This window comes from Phyllobates terribilis, unplaced genomic scaffold (assembly GCF_046119375.1).
Source record: "Phyllobates terribilis strain yellow unplaced genomic scaffold, ASM4611937v1 Scaffold_15__1_contigs__length_34870131, whole genome shotgun sequence".
NCBI classification, from domain to species: domain Eukaryota; kingdom Metazoa; phylum Chordata; class Amphibia; order Anura; family Dendrobatidae; genus Phyllobates; species Phyllobates terribilis.
The window spans coordinates 8,836,442-8,852,501 of NW_027362775.1; positions in this window are offsets into that span (position 1 = coordinate 8,836,442).

Below are 16,060 nucleotides of genomic sequence, written 5' to 3' on the forward strand. Positions count from 1 at the left end.
TAATGCCCCTTGGAAGGGTGGTGGAGGTCGCAGTGGATTAAAAAGACAATATCAATGAGCCTTGGAAGAGTGGTGGAGGTCGCAGTGGAGTAAAAAGACATTATCAATGCCCCTTGGAATAGTGGTGAAGGTCGTAGTGGAATAAAAAGACAATATCAATGCCCCTTGGACGAGTGGTGGAGGTTACAGTGGAATAAAAAGACAATTACAATACCCCGTGGAAGAGACGTGGAGGTCACAGTAGCTTAACAAGACGGTTTTAATGCCTCTTGTAGGACTGGTGAAGGTCGCAGTGGAATAAAAAGACAATATCAATGCCCCTTGGAAGAGTTGTGGAGGTTACAGTAGAATAAAAAGACAATATCAATGCACCTTGGAAGAGTGATGGAGGTTACAGTGGAATAAAAAGACAATATCAATGCCCCTTGGAACAGTGGTGGAGGTTACAGTTGAATAAAAAGGCAATATCAATGCCCCGTGGAAGAGATGGGGAGGTCACAATAGCTTAAAAAGACGGTTTTAATGGCCCTTGGTAGAGTGGTGGAGGTCGCAGTGGATTAAAAAGACAATATCAATGAGCCTTGGAAGAGTGGTGGAGGTCGCAGTGGAATAAAAAGACAATATCAATGCCCCTTGGAAGAGTGGTGGAGGTCGCATTGGAAAAAAAAGACAATATCAATGCACCTTGGATGAGTGGTGCAGGTTACAGTGGAATAAACAGACAATTTCAATGCCCCGTGGAAAAGACGTGGAGGTCACAGTAGCTTAACAAGATGGTTTTAATGCCTCTTGGAGGACTGGTGGAGGTCGCAGTGGAATAAAAAGACAATATCAATGCCCCTTGGAAAAGTGGTGGAGGTTACAGTGGAATAAAAAGACAATAATAATGCCCCTTGGAAGAGCTGTGGAGTTCAGAGTGGAATAACCAGACAGTTTTAACGGTCTTAGGAAGAGACGTGGAGGTCACAGTAACTTAACAAGACGGTTTTAATGCCCCTTGGAAGAGTGGTGGGCGTCACAGTGGAATAAAAATACAGTATCAATGCCCCTTGGAAGATTGGTGGAGGTAACAGTGGAATAAAAAGACAATATCAATGCCCCGTGGAAGAGATGTGGAGGTCACTGTATCTTAACAATATGGTTTTAATGCCCCTTGGAAGAGTGGTGGAGGTTGCAGTGGAATAAAAAGACAATGTCAATGCCGCTTGGAAGAGTGGTGGAGGTTACAGTAGAATAAAAAGACAATATCAATGCCCCTTGGAAGAGTGATGGAGGTTACAGTGGAATAAAAAGACAATATCAATGCCCCTTGGAACAGTGGTGGAGGTTACAGTTGAATAAAAAGGCAATATCAATGCCCCATGGAAGAGATGGGGAGGTCACAATAGCTTAACAAGACGGTTTTAATGACACTTGGTAGAGTTGTGGAGGTCGCAGTGGATTAAAAAGACAATATCAATGAGCCTTGGAAGAGTGGTGGAGGTCGCAGAGGAATAAAAAGACAATGTCAATGCCCCTTGGAAGAGTGGTGGAGGTTAGAGTGGAATAAACTGAAAATACAAATGCCCCTTGGAAGAGCTGTGGAGTTCAGAGTGGTTTAACCAGATGGTTTTAATGCCCCTTGGAAGAGAAGTCGACATCACAGTAGCATAACAAGACGGTTTTAATGCCCCTTGGAAGAGTGGTGGAGTTCGCAGTGGATTAAAAAAACAATATCAATGCCCCTTGGAAGAGTGGTGGAGGTCGCAGTGGAATAAAAAGACAATATCAATGCCCCGTGGAAGGGAAGTGGAGGTCACAGTAGCTTAACAAGACTGTTTTAATGCCCATTAGAAGAGTGGTGGAGGTCGCAGTGGAATAAAAAGACAAAATCAATGCCCCTTGGAAGAGTGGTGCAGGTCGCAGTGGAATAAAAAGACAATATCAATGCCCCTTGGAAGAGCTGTGGAGTTCAGAGTGCTTAAACCAGATCTTTTTAATGCCCCTTGGAAGAGACGTGGAGGTCACAGTAGCTTAACAAGACTGTTTTAATGCCCCTTGGCAGAGTGCTGAAGGTTACATTGGAATAAATAGACAATATCAGGGCCCCTTGCAAGAGCTGTGGAGTTCAGAGTGGTTTAAATTGACGGTTTTAATGCCCCTTTGAAGGGACGTGGAGGTGACAGTAGCTTAGCAAGACGGTTTTAATGCCCCTTTGAAGAGTGGTGGAGGTCGCAGTGGATTAAAAAGACAATATGAATGCCCCTTGGAAGAGTGGTGGAGGTCGCAGTGGAATAAAAAGACAATATCAATGCCCCTTGGAAGAGTGGTGGAGGTTACAGTTGAATAAAAAGACAAAATCAATGCCCCTTGGAAGAGTGAAGGAGGTTACAGTGGAATAAAAAGACAATATCAATGCCCCTTGCATGAGCTGTGGAGTTCAGAGTGGTTTAAATTGACGGTTTTAATGCCCCTTGGAATGGTTGTGGAGAGGACAGTAGCTTAACAAGATGGTTTTAATGCCCCTTGGAAGAGTGGTGGAGGTCGCATTGGATTAAAAAGACAATATGAATGCCCCTTGGAAAAGTGGTGGAGGTCTCAGTGGAATAAAAAGACAATATCAATGCCCCTTGGAAGATTGGTGGAATTTACAGTTGAATAAAAAGACAATGTCAATGCCCCTTGGAAGGGTGGTGGAGGTTACAGTGGAATAAAAAGACAATATCAATGCCCCTTGCATGAGCTGTGGAGTTCAGAGTGGTTTTAATTGACGGTTTTAATGCCCCTTGGAATGGATATGGAGATGACAGTAGCTTAACAAGATGGTTTTAATGCACCTTGGAAGAGTGGTGGAGGTCGCATTGGATTAAAAAACAATATGAATGCCCCTTGGAAAAGTGGTGGAGGTCTCAGTGGAATAAAAAGACAATATCAATGCCCCTTGGAAGAGTGGTGGAGGTTACAGTTGAATAAAAAGACAATGTCAATGCCCCTTGGAAGGGTGATGGAGGTTACAGTGGAATAAAAAAACAATATCAATGCCCCTTGCATGAGCTGTGGAGTTCAGAGTGGTTTTAATTGACGGTTTTAATGCCCCTTGGAATGGATGTGAAGATGACAGTAGCTTAACAAGATGGTTTTAATGCCCCTTGGAAGAGTGGTGGAGGTCGCATTGGATTAAAAAGACAATATGAATGCCCCTTGGAAAAGTGGTGGAGGTCTCAGTGGAATAAAAAGACAATATCAATGCCCCTTGGAAGAGTGGTGGAGGTTACAGTTGAATAAAAAGACAATGTCAATGCCCCTTGGAAGGGTGATGGAGGTTACAGTGGAATAAAAAGACAATATCAATGCCCCTTGGAACAGTGGTGAAGGTTACAGTTAAATAAAAAGACAATATGAATGCCCCGTGGAAGAGATGTGGAGGTCAATATAGCTTAACAAGACTGTTTTAATGCCCCTTGGAAGAGTGGTGGAGGTCGCAGTGGATTAAAAAGACAATATCAATGAGCCTTGGAAGAGTGGTGGAGGTCGCAGTGGAATAAAAAGACATTATCAATGCCCCTTGGAAGAGTGGTCGAGGTCGCAGTGGAATAAAAAGACAATATCATTGCCCCTTGGAAGAGACTTGGAGGTCACAGTAGCTTAACAAGATGGTTTTAATGCCTCTTGGAGGACTGGTGGTGGTTGCAGTGGAATAAAAAGACAATATCAATGCCGCTTGGAAGAGTGGTGGAGGTTACAGTGGAATAAAAAGACAATAATAATGTCCCTTGGAAAAGCTGTGGAGTTCAGAGTGGTATAACCAGACGGTTTTAACGCTCCTTGGAAGAGAAGTGGAGGTCACAGTAACTTAACAAGATGGTTTTAATGCCCCTTGGAAGAGTGGTGGAGGTCGCAGTGGAATAAAAAAACAATATCAATGCCCGTTAGAAGAGTGTTGGAGGTCGCAGTGGAATAAAAAGACAATGTCAATGCCCCTTGGAAGAGTGATGGAGGTTAGAGTGGAATAAAAAAACAATACAAATGCCCCTTGGAAGAGCTGTGGAGTTCAGAGTGGTTTAACCATATGGTTTTAATGCCCCTTGGAAGAGAAGTCGATGTCACAGTAGCATAACAAGGTGGTTTTAATGCCCCTTGGAAGAGTGGTGGAGTTCGCAGTGGATTAAAAAGACAATATCAATGCCCCTTGGAATAGTGGTGGAGGTCACAGTGGAAGAAAAAGACAATATCAATGCACCGTGGAAGGGAGGTGGAGGTCACAATAGCTTAACAAGACGGTTTTAATGCCCCTTGGAAGAGTGGTGGAGGTTGCAGAGGATTAAAAAGACAATAACAATGCCCATTGGAAGAGTGGTGGAGGTTACAGTGGAAAAAAAAGACAATATCAATGCCCCTTGGAAGAGTGTGGAGTTCAGAGTGATTTAACCAGATGGTTTTAATGCCCCTTTAAAGAGACGTGGAGGTGACAGTAGCTTAACAAGACTGTTAGAATGCCCCTTAGAAGAGAGGTGGAAGTCGCAGTGGAATAAAAAGACAATGTCAATGCCACTTGGAAGAGGGGTGGAGGTTATAGTGGAATAAAAAGACAATATCAATGCCCCGTGGAACAGACATGGACATGACAGTAGCTTAAAAAGACGGCTTTAATGCCCCTTGGGAGAGTGGTGGAGTTTGCAGTGGATTAAAAAGGCAACATTAATGCCCTTGGAAGAGTGGTGGATGTTACAGTCGAATAAAAAGACAATATCAATGCCTCTTGTAAGAGCTGTGGAGTTCAGAGTGTTTAACCAGACGATTTTAATGCCCCTTGGTAGAGACGAGGAGGTCACAGTAGCTTAACAAGACTGTTTTAATGCCCCTTGGAAGAGTGGTGGACATCGTTGTGGATTTAAAAGACAATATCAATGCCCCTTAGTAGAGTTTAGGAGGTCATAGTGGAATAAAAAAACAATATCAATGCCCCTTGGAAGATTGGTGGAGGTAACAGTGGAATAAAAAGACAATTTCAATGCCCCTTAGAAGAGACGTGGAGGTCACAGTAGATTAACAAGACGGTTTTAATGCCTCCTGGAGGACTAGTGGAGGTCGCAGTGGAATAAAAAGACAATATCAATGCCCCTTGGAAGAGTGGTGGAGGTTACAGTGGAATAAAAAGACAATAATAGTGCCCCTTGGAAGAGCTGTGGAGTTCAGAGTGGTATAACCAGACTGTTTTAACGCTCCATTGAAGAGACGTGAAGGTCACAGTAACATAACAAGATGGTTTTAATGCCCCTTGGAAGAGTGGTGGAGGTCGCAGTGGAATAAAAAAACAATATCAATTCCCCTTGGAAGATGGGTGGAGGTTACAGTGGAATAAAAAGACAATATCAATGCCCCGTGGAAGAGATGTGGAGGTCACTGTAGCTTAACAATATGGTTTTAATGCCACTTGCAAGAGTAGTGGAGGTCGCAGTGGAATAAAAAGACAATGTCAATGCCCCTTGGAAGAGTGGTGGAGGTTGGAGTGGAATAAAAAGACAATACCAATGCCCCTTGGAAGAGCTGTGGAGTTCAGAGTGGTTTAACCAGACTGTTTTAATGCCCATTTGAAGTGATGTGGATGTCACAGTAGCTTAAAAAGACATTTTTAATGCACCATGGAAAAGTGGTGGAAGTCGCAGTGGATTAAAAAGACAATATCAATGCCCTTGGAAAAGTGGTGGAGGTGGCAGTGGAATAAAAAGACAATATCAATGCCCCTTGGAAGAATGATGGAGGTCGCAGTGGAATAAAAAGACAATGTCAATGCCCCTTGGAAGAGTGGTGGAGGTTAGAGTGGAATAAAAAGACAATACCAATGCCCATTGGAAGAGCTGTGGAGTTTAGAGTGGTTTAACCAGATGGTTTTATTGCCCCTTGGAAGAGACGTGAAGGTCACAGTAGATTAACAAGATGGTTTTAATGCCCCTTGGAAAAGTGGTGGAGGTCACAGTGGATTAAAAAGACAATATCAATGCCCCGTGGAAGACACGTGGAGGTCACAGTAGCTTAACAATATGGTTTTAATGCCACTTGCAAGAGTAGTGGAGGTCGCAGTGGAATAAAAAGACAATGTCAATGCCCCTTGGAAGAGTGGTGGAGGTCACAGTGGAATAAAAAGACAATATTAATGCCCCTTGGAAGAGTGGTGGAGGTCGCAGTAAAATAAAAAGACAATATCAATGCCCCTTGGAAGAGTGGTGGAGGTTATTGTGGAAAGAAAAGACAATATCAATGCCCCTTGGAAGAGCAGTGGCGTTCACAGTGGTTTAACCAGACAGTTTTAATGCACCATGGAATAGACGTGGAGGTCACAGTAGCTTAAAAAGACGGTTTCAATGCTTCTTGGAAGAGTGATGGAGGTCGCAGTGGATTAAAAAGACAATATCAATGCCCCTTGGAAGAGTGGTCGAGGTTACAGTGGAATAACAAGACAATATCAATGCCCTGTGTAAGAAACTTGGAGGTCACAGTAGCTTAACAAGATGGTTTTAATGCCCCTTGGAAGAGTCGTGGACGTCGCAGAGGAATAAAAAGACAATATCAATGTACTTGGAAGCGTGCAGAAGGTTATAATGGAATAAAAAGACATTGTCAATGCCCCTTGGAAGAGCTGTGGAGCTCAGAGCGGTTTAAGCAGACGGTTTTAATGCCCCTTGGAAGAGACTTGGAGGTCACAGTAGCTTAACAAGACGGTTTAAATGCCCCTTGGAAGAGTGGTGGAGGTCGCAGTGGATTAAAAAAACAATATCAATGCCACTTGGAAGAGTGGTGAAGGTCCCAGTGGAATAAAAAGACAATATCAATGCTCCTTGGAAGAGTGGTGGAGGTAACAGTGGAATAAAAAGACAATATCAATGCCCCGTGAAAGAGACGTGGAGGTCACAGTAGCTAAACAAGACAGTTTTAATGCCCCTTGGAAGAAAGGTGGAAGTTGCAGTGGAATAAAAATACAATATCAATGCCCCTTGGAAGAGTGCTGGAGTTTACATTGGAATAAAAAGACAATATCAATGCCCCTTGCAAGAGCTGTGGAGTTCAGAGTGGTTTAAATTGACGGTTTTAATGCCCCTTGGAAGGGACGTGGAAGTGACAGTAGCTTAACAAGACGGTTTTAATGCCCCTTGGAAGAGTAGTGGAGGTCGCAGAGGGTTAAAAAGACAATATGAATGGCCCTTGGAAGAGTGGTGGAGGTCCCAGTGGAATAAAAAGACAATATCAATGCCCCTTGGAAGAGTGGTGGAGGTTACAGTTGAATAAAAAGACAATATCAATGCCCCTTGGAACAGTGGTGGAGGTTACAGTTAAATAAAAAGACAATATCAATGCCCCGTGGAAGAGATGTGGAGGTCACAATAGCTTAACAAGATGGTTTTAATGCCCCTTAGAAGAGATGTGGAGGTCACAGTAGCTTAACAAGATGGTTTTAATGCCTCTTGCAAGAGTGGTGGAGATCGCAGTGGATTAATAAGACAATATCAATGCCCCTTAGAAGAGAGGTGGAAGTCGCAGTGGAATAAAAAGACAATATCAATACCCCTTGGAAGAGTGTGGAGGATACAGTGGAATAAAAAGACACTATAAATGCCCCGTGGAATAGACATGGACGTTACAGTAGCTAAACAATATGTTTTTAATGCACCTTGGGAGAGTGGTGGAAGTTGTAGTGGAATAAAAAACCATATCAATGTCCCTTGAAAGGGTGCTGTTGGTTACAGTGGAGTAAAAAGACAATATCAATGCCACTTGCTAGAGCTGTGGAGTTCAGAGTGGTTTAAATTGACGGTTTTAATGCCACTTGGAAAGGACGTGGATGTGACAGTAGCTTAACAAGATGGCTTTAATGCCCCTTGGAAGAGTGGTGGAGGTCGCAGTGGATTAAAAAGACAATATGATTGCCCCTTGGAAGAGTGGTGGAGGTCGCAGTGGAATAAAAAGACAATATCAAAGCCCCTTGGAAGAGTGGTGGAGGTTACAGTTGAATAAAAAGACAATATCAATGCCCCTTGGAAGAGTGATGGAGGTTACAGTGGAATAAAAAGACAATATCAGTGCACCTTGGAACAGTGGTGGTGTAGCGCTGGCGTCCCTGCCCTCTGCTAGGCAGGGACGCTGCTCCCCTCACCGCTCTGCTCCGTGCCCGGCGTCCTCTCCCCGCTCTGCTGTCAGCGCGCGCTCCGTCCCGGCGTCCTCCTCCTGCTCTGCTCTCAGCGCGCGCTCCTTCTCGGCCCCTGTGCTTAGGGCGCGCGCGCGCGCGCTCCCCTCCTCTTAAAGGGGCCGCGCGCGCCGCCCTAAAGTGTCCCCGGCCAATGGCCGGAGGACCTCATCATATATAAGGCACCTCCTCCAAAATGGAGGTGCCCGAGCAATGTTGTTTGCACCTGTGTCTCACCTGTGCTTCAGCCCTCAGGTCCCGTTGCTAGTTACCTGCCAGTTACCTGCCAGCTACCTGCCTGATTCCTGCCTGAATACCTGTTACCTGCCTGCCAGTCTGAGGTCCGACGGTCTGCCTTACTACTCCTGTCAGTCTGTCTAAGGACCAGCCTGCCCGCTCACCTGGGAGCGCATACCAGCTACCTGCCTGCTTGCCTGAGGTCCGACGGTCTGCCTTACTACTCCGGTCAGTCTGTCTATGGACCAGCTTGCCCGCTCACCTGGGAGCGCTTCTCCATTACCTGCCTGCTTGCCAGCCCGGAGGCTCCGCTGTCACGTGCTGTGACCACCAGCTAATCCAGAGACTCTTGCCCGCTCACCTGGGAGCGCATCTCCGTTACCTGCCTGCTTGCCAGCCCGGAGGCTCCGCTGTCACGTGCTGTGACCACCAGCTATCTCAGAGACTCTTGCCCGCTCACCTGGGAGCGCATCTCCGTTACCTGCCTGCCTGCCAGCCCGGAGGCTCCGCCATCACAGGTCGTACCTACCCCTTACCCAGAGACTGCCCTGATCACTTGCCGTAACTCCCTGTCCGTTCACCCAGAGACTGCCACCCGCTCCCTTACAAGGGCTGCCCCCTTGTATAGTAGCTCAGAGGTTCCGCCTCCCGGACCCGTTACAGTTTGCTCGGGCCATGGAACCCGGTGGCACCCAAGCTCCCTCGCTCACGGACCTGTGTCATGAACTGTCCCGTCAAAGGTCCCAACAGGAGTCCATCCTGGGTCACCTGCGGAATGTCAATACTCGCCTGGACACTCTGACTGCACCACCTGCAACTACCGCCAGTACCATGACTCGCAACCCGGCAGCTCCGCTACCCACTAATACCGTGGTAACCTATCCCGGCCCCCGGCTGTCTGCACCTCCTCGCTTCGGAGGCGACTCCGCTCAGGCTCGGGGCTTCATTAATCAGTGCACCCTGCACTTTGAACTTTTGTCCCATCAGTTTAATTCCGACCGGGCCAAAATTGCCTTTGTCATGTCCCATCTCACCGGGGAGGCCCTGGCCTGGCTAAATCCTCTATGGGAGAGAGGAGACCCCCTGGTGTCCAACTTGCCTGATTTTCTCTCGGCTTTCCGGAAAGTCTTCGACGAACCCGGACGGAAGACCTCATCCGCATCCTCTCTGCTACGCCTCCGTCAGGGGGGCCTCACCGTGGGCCAATATGCCATACGGTTCCGCACCCTTGCCTCGGAGCTGGCCTGGGATAACGACGCTTTGGTATCCGTCTTCTGGGAGGGTCTGTCCGGTCGTATTAAAGATGAACTTGCTGGTCGGGACATTCCAACCTCTCTCGATGATCTGATAACTCTTGCCACCCGGATTGACCTACGGTTCCAGGAGCGTGCCAAAGAGGTCACCCGTGAGAGGAGGATTCCACGTTTAGCTCCTACTTTCCAGAGACCCGTCATTCCCTCCGTCCCTTCCCAGGTACACTCTCCTGAGCCTATGCAGGTCGACCAGACCAAGATGGTCAAAACCCGTCAGGACTCACGCCGTGCCGAGGGGAGCTGCTTCTACTGTGGCAGTAAGGAGCACCGGATCCGTGTCTGCCCGGAGAGGTCGGGAAACGCCTGTGTCTAGGTTCGCTCAGAGAGGTCCACCTAGACAAGAATAAATCCTCTCCATCCCTGCTGTTGTCAGTTTCGATCATCCACGGGGAGAACCGTTATTTCGAACTAGCCCAACTTGACTCTGGAGCAGCCGGGAACCTTATTTCACAGTCCCTGGTTGAGAAATACCGCATCCCCACCAAACCTCTGGCTGTACCCTTGTCTGTCGCTGCCGTGGATGGGGGCCTCTTACCTCGCCCCATTCAACTCATCACCGAATCCATTACCCTGCAGGTAGGAATGCTGCATTCTGAAAGTATCTCCTTTCATGTTCTGCCTGGACTCTCTCACGCCCTCTTGCTAGGTCTGCCCTGGCTCCAGAGACATGCACCCGTGCTAGACTGGCAAACCGGAGAGGTCCTTCGCTGGGGACAAGACTGTCATAAAACCTGCCTGGTTCCCGTCCATCCCGTCCGTCCCTCTCCTACCCCAGCTAATCTACCTGGACTTCCGATTCCTTATTGGTCTTATGCAGATGTCTTTAATAAAAAGGAGGCAGAGACATTACCACCACATAGACCATATGACTGTCCCATCGATCTGCTACCCGGTACTACTCCTCCCCGTGGGCGTATCTATCCTTTATCCGCTGCTGAGACCCGGTCTATGTCCGAATATATTGAAGAGAATCTGGCCAGAGGATTCATCCGGAAATCTACCTCCCCGGCGGGAGCAGGCTTCTTTTTCGTCAAAAAGAAGGACGGCTCTCTCCGTCCCTGTATAGACTATAGAGGCCTAAACCTGATCACGGTGAAGAATAAGTACCCCCTTCCGCTCATTCCAGAATTATTTGATCGTCTAAGGGGGGCTAGGATCTTCACCAAACTAGACCTTCGTGGGGCGTACAACCTGGTTCGTATTCGTCAGGGGGATGAATGGAAGACGGCATTCAACACCCGGGACGGCCACTATGAATACCTGGTAATGCCCTTTGGTCTCTGTAACGCTCCTGCCGTCTTTCAAGAGTTGGTCAATGACATCTTCCGGGACCTTCTCTACTCCTGCGTAGTGGTGTACCTGGACGACATCTTGGTCTTCTCTCCGGATCTCCAGACTCACCGGAGGGACGTTCGTCAGGTCCTACTCAGGCTCAGACAAAACCATCTCTACGCTAAATTTGAGAAGTGCCTCTTTGAGCAGACCTCGCTTCCGTTTCTGGGCTACATTATCTCTCAGACCGGCCTACAAATGGATCCTGAGAAGCTGTCTGCCATCGAGAAATGGCCTCGACCGGAGGGGTTGAAGGCCATTCAGCGATTCCTGGGCTTCGCCAACTACTACCGCCTCTTCATACCACACTTCTCTTCCCGGACGGCCCCAATTTCTGCGCTCACCCGCAAAGGTACTAATCCCAAAGAGTGGCCACCCGAAGCAGAGGAGGCCTTTCTTTCCCTTAAACAGGCCTTCTCTTCCGCCCCGGTGCTGCATCGCCCAGATGGCAACAAGCAGTTCTTCCTGGAAGTTGACGCCTCCTCCTCTGGAGCCGGAGCGGTACTTACTCAAAAATCATCTTCCGGGAGGATGGTAACTTGTGGCTTCTTCTCTAAACTCTTCTCCTCCTCTGAGTGCAACTATTCCATAGGAGACCGAGAGTTATTGGCCATCAAACTGGCATTGGAGGAGTGGCGTTACCTGCTCGAGGGGGCTCTTCACCCGGTAATAATTTACACTGACCACAAGAACTTGGCTTACCTCCAGCATGCCCAGAGACTAAACCCGCGCCAAGCCCGGTGGTCCTTGTTTTTTGCTCGTTTTGATTTTGTCCTTCATTTTCGCCCGGCTGACAAAAACGTCAAGGCGGACGCCTTGTCTCGATCCTTTCTGGTGTCTGATCTCGAGGAGGATCCGAAACACATCATCGACCCCGCCAGAGTGATGCAGGTGGCTCCCGTGAGTCTAAATCGTCTCCCTCCCGGTAAGACGTTCATACCAGTACCTGATCGGGAGAAAATCCTACACTGGGGCCATTCGTCTAAACTAGCTGGCCACGCCGGTCAGAAAAAGACCCTCCAGCTTATTACCCGGCACTACTGGTGGCCTAACCTGCACAAGGATGTAATAGACTTTGTTTCTGCCTGTGTGTCCTGCGCCCGCAACAAAGTTCCGAGACACCTGCCGGCCGGCCGCCTCCTACCTCTGCCTGTACCTGCTGCCCCCTGGCAGCATATAGCGATGGACTTCATTACTGATCTGCCCGTTTCTGCCGGTTGTACGGTCATTTGGGTGGTCGCTGACCGCTTTTCCAAGATGGCTCACTTCATTCCTCTGCCAGGTCTCCCGTCTGCACCCGAGCTGGCTAAAGACTTTATCCGCCACATCTTCCGTCTTCATGGCCTGCCCCGTCACATCATGTCGGATCGAGGAGTACAGTTCACTTCCCGTTTCTGGAGAGCCACTTGTAAATTGCTGGACGTCACCCTGGACTTCTCCTCCGCTTACCACCCGCAGTCTAATGGTCAAGTGGAGCGGATCAATCAGAACCTGACCAGTTACCTCCGGCACTTCGTTAATGCCCACCATTCTGACTGGGTGGATCTTCTGCCATGGGCCGAATTCTCGTACAACAATCACGAGAGCGAGTCTTCCTCCAAATCCCCGTTTTTTGTAGTCTTCGGTCAGCATCCTCGGATCCCGTTTCCCGTCTCCACCTCGGTGGACAATCCGGCTGCGGAGTCTCTTGTTAACAAATTTTCCTCCATATGGGAGAGTACCCGGTCCGCACTCCTTCTGTCATCCGAGCGTATGAAAAGACACGCTGACAAAAAACGTCTGGACCCTCCTCAATTCCGTCCTGGGGATAAAGTCTGGCTCTCGTCCAAATATGTCCGGCTCAAGATCCCTTCCTATAAGTTAGGGCCCCGGTTCATCGGCCCACTAGAGGTCATCAGTCAGATCAACCCGGTGGCCTATAAATTGAAACTCCCGGCCAACTTACGGATCCCTAACTCCTTCCATGTATCTCTCCTCAAACCTGTGGTGCTTAACTCTTTTTCTAAGTCTACAGGTACGCCTCCTGCTCCGGTTTCTGCTGAGGACGAGTTTGAGGTAGAGAACATTCTTGCCACCAAAAGGGTAAGAGGAAAGACCTTTTTCCTGGTAGATTGGAAGGGGTTTGGTCCTGAGGAGAGAACGTGGGAGCCCCGGGAGAACATCCATGCCCCTCTCATCCTAGCTAAATTTCTGTCTGGCCTAAAAAAGGGGGGGCCTAAAGGGGGGGGTACTGTAGCGCTGGCGTCCCTGCCCTCTGCTAGGCAGGGACGCTGCTCCCCTCACCGCTCTGCTCCGTGCCCGGCGTCCTCTCCCCGCTCTGCTGTCAGCGCGCGCTCCGTCCCGGCGTCCTCCTCCTGCTCTGCTCTCAGCGCGCGCTCCTTCCCGGCCCCTGTGCTTAGGGCGCGCGCGCGCGCGCTCCCCTCCTCTTAAAGGGGCCGCGCGCGCCGCCCTAAAGTGTCCCCGGCCAATGGCCGGAGGACCTCATCATATATAAGGCACCTCCTCCAAAATGGAGGTGCCCGAGCAATGTTTTTTGCACCTGTGTCTCACCTGTGCTTCAGCCCTCAGGTCCCGTTGCTAGTTACCTGCCAGTTACCTGCCAGCTACCTGCCTGATTCCTGCCTGAATACCTGTTACCTGCCTGCCAGTCTGAGGTCCGACGGTCTGCCTTACTACTCCTGTCAGTCTGTCTAAGGACCAGCCTGCCCGCTCACCTGGGAGCGCATACCAGCTACCTGCCTGCTTGCCTGAGGTCCGACGGTCTGCCTTACTACTCCGGTCAGTCTGTCTATGGACCAGCTTGCCCGCTCACCTGGGAGCGCTTCTCCATTACCTGCCTGCTTGCCAGCCCGGAGGCTCCGCTGTCACGTGCTGTGACCACCAGCTAATCCAGAGACTCTTGCCCGCTCACCTGGGAGCGCATCTCCGTTACCTGCCTGCTTGCCAGCCCGGAGGCTCCGCTGTCACGTGCTGTGACCACCAGCTATCTCAGAGACTCTTGCCCGCTCACCTGGGAGCGCATCTCCGTTACCTGCCTGCCTGCCAGCCCGGAGGCTCCGCCATCACAGGTCGTACCTACCCCTTACCCAGAGACTGCCCTGATCACTTGCCGTAACTCCCTGTCCGTTCACCCAGAGACTGCCACCCGCTCCCTTACAAGGGCTGCCCCCTTGTATAGTAGCTCAGAGGTTCCGCCTCCCGGACCCGTTACAGGTGGAGGTTACAGTTAAATAAAAAAACAATATCAATGCCCTGTGGAAGAGATGTGGAGGTCACAAAAGCTTAACAAGACTGTTTTAATGCCCCTTGGAAGAGTGGTGGAGGTCGCACTTGATTAAAAAGACAATATCAATGAGCCTTGGAAGAGTGGTGGAGGTCGCAGTGGAATAAAAAGACAATATCAATGCCCCTTGGACGAGTGGTGGAGGTTACAGTGGAATAAAAAGACAATTTCAATGCCGCGTGGAAGAGAAGTGGAGGTCACAGTAGCTTAACAAGACTGTTTTAATGCCTCTTGAAGCACTTGTGGAGGTCGCAGTGGAATAAGAAGACAATATCAATGACCCTTGGAAGAGTGGTGGAGGTTACAGTGGAATAAAAAGACAATAATAATGCCCCTTGGAAGAGCTGTGGAGTTCAGAGTGGTATAAACAGACGGTTTTAACGCTCCTTTGAAGAGACGTGAAGGTCACAGTAACATAACAAGACGGTTTTAATGCCCCTTGGAAGAGTGGTGGAGGTCGCAGGGGAATAAAAAAACAATATCAATGCCCCTTGGAAGATTGGTGGAGATTACAGTGGAATAAAAAGACAATATCAATGCCCCGTGGAAGAGATGTGGAGGTCAATGTAGCTTAAAAAGACGGTTTTAATGCCCCTTGCAAGAGAGGTGGAGGTCGCAGTGGAATAAAAAGACAATGTCAATGCCCCTTGGAAGAGTGGTGGAGGTCAAAGTGGAATAAAAAGACAATATTAATGCCCCTTGGAAGAGTGGTGGAGTTCGCAGTAAAATAAAAAGACAATATCAATGCCCTTGGAAGAGTGGTGGAGGTTATTGTGGAATAAAAAGACAATATCAAGGCCCCTTGGAAGAGCTGTGGAGTTTACAGTGGTTTAACCAGAAAGTTTTAATGCACCATGGAATAGATGTGGAAGTCACAGTAGCTTAAAAAGACGGTTTCAATGCTTCTTGGAAGAGTGATGGAGGTCGCAGTGGATTAAAAAGACAATATCAATGCCCCTTGGAAGAGTGGTGGAGGGTACAGTGGAATAAAAAGACAATATCAATGCCCTGTGTGTAAGAAACTTGGAGGTCACAGTAGCTTAACAAGATGGTTTTAATGCCCCTTGGAAGAGTCGTGGACGTCGCAGAGGAATAAAATGACAATATCAATGCACTTGGAAGAGTGCAGAAGGTTACAATGGAATAAAAAGACATTGTCAATGCCCCTTGGAAGAGCTGTGGAGCTCAGAGCGGATTAACCAGACGGTTTTAATGCCCCTTGGAAGAGACTTGGAGGTCACAGTAGCTTAACAAGACGGTTAAAATGCCCCTTGGAAGATTGGTGGAGGTCGCAGTGGATTAAAAAGACAATATCAATGCCACTTGGAAGAGTGGTGAATGTCCCAGCGGAATAAAAAGACAATATCAATGCCCCTTGGAAGAGTGGTGGAGGTTACAGAGGAATATAAAGACAATATCAATGCCCCGTGAAAGAGACTTGGAGGTCACAATAGCTTAACAAGACGGTTTTAATGCCCCTTGGAAGAGAGGTGGAAGGTGCAGTGGAATAAAAAGACAATATCAATGCCCCTTGGAAGAGTGCTGGAGATTACATTGGAATAAAAAGACAATATCAATGCCCCTTGCAAGAGCTGTGGAGTTCAGAGTGGTTTAAATTGATGGTTTTAATGCCCCTTGGAAGCGACGTGGAGGTGACAGTAGCTTAACAAGACGGTTTTAATGCCCCTTGGAAGAGTGGTTGAGGTCGCAGTGGATTAAAAAGACAATATGAATGCC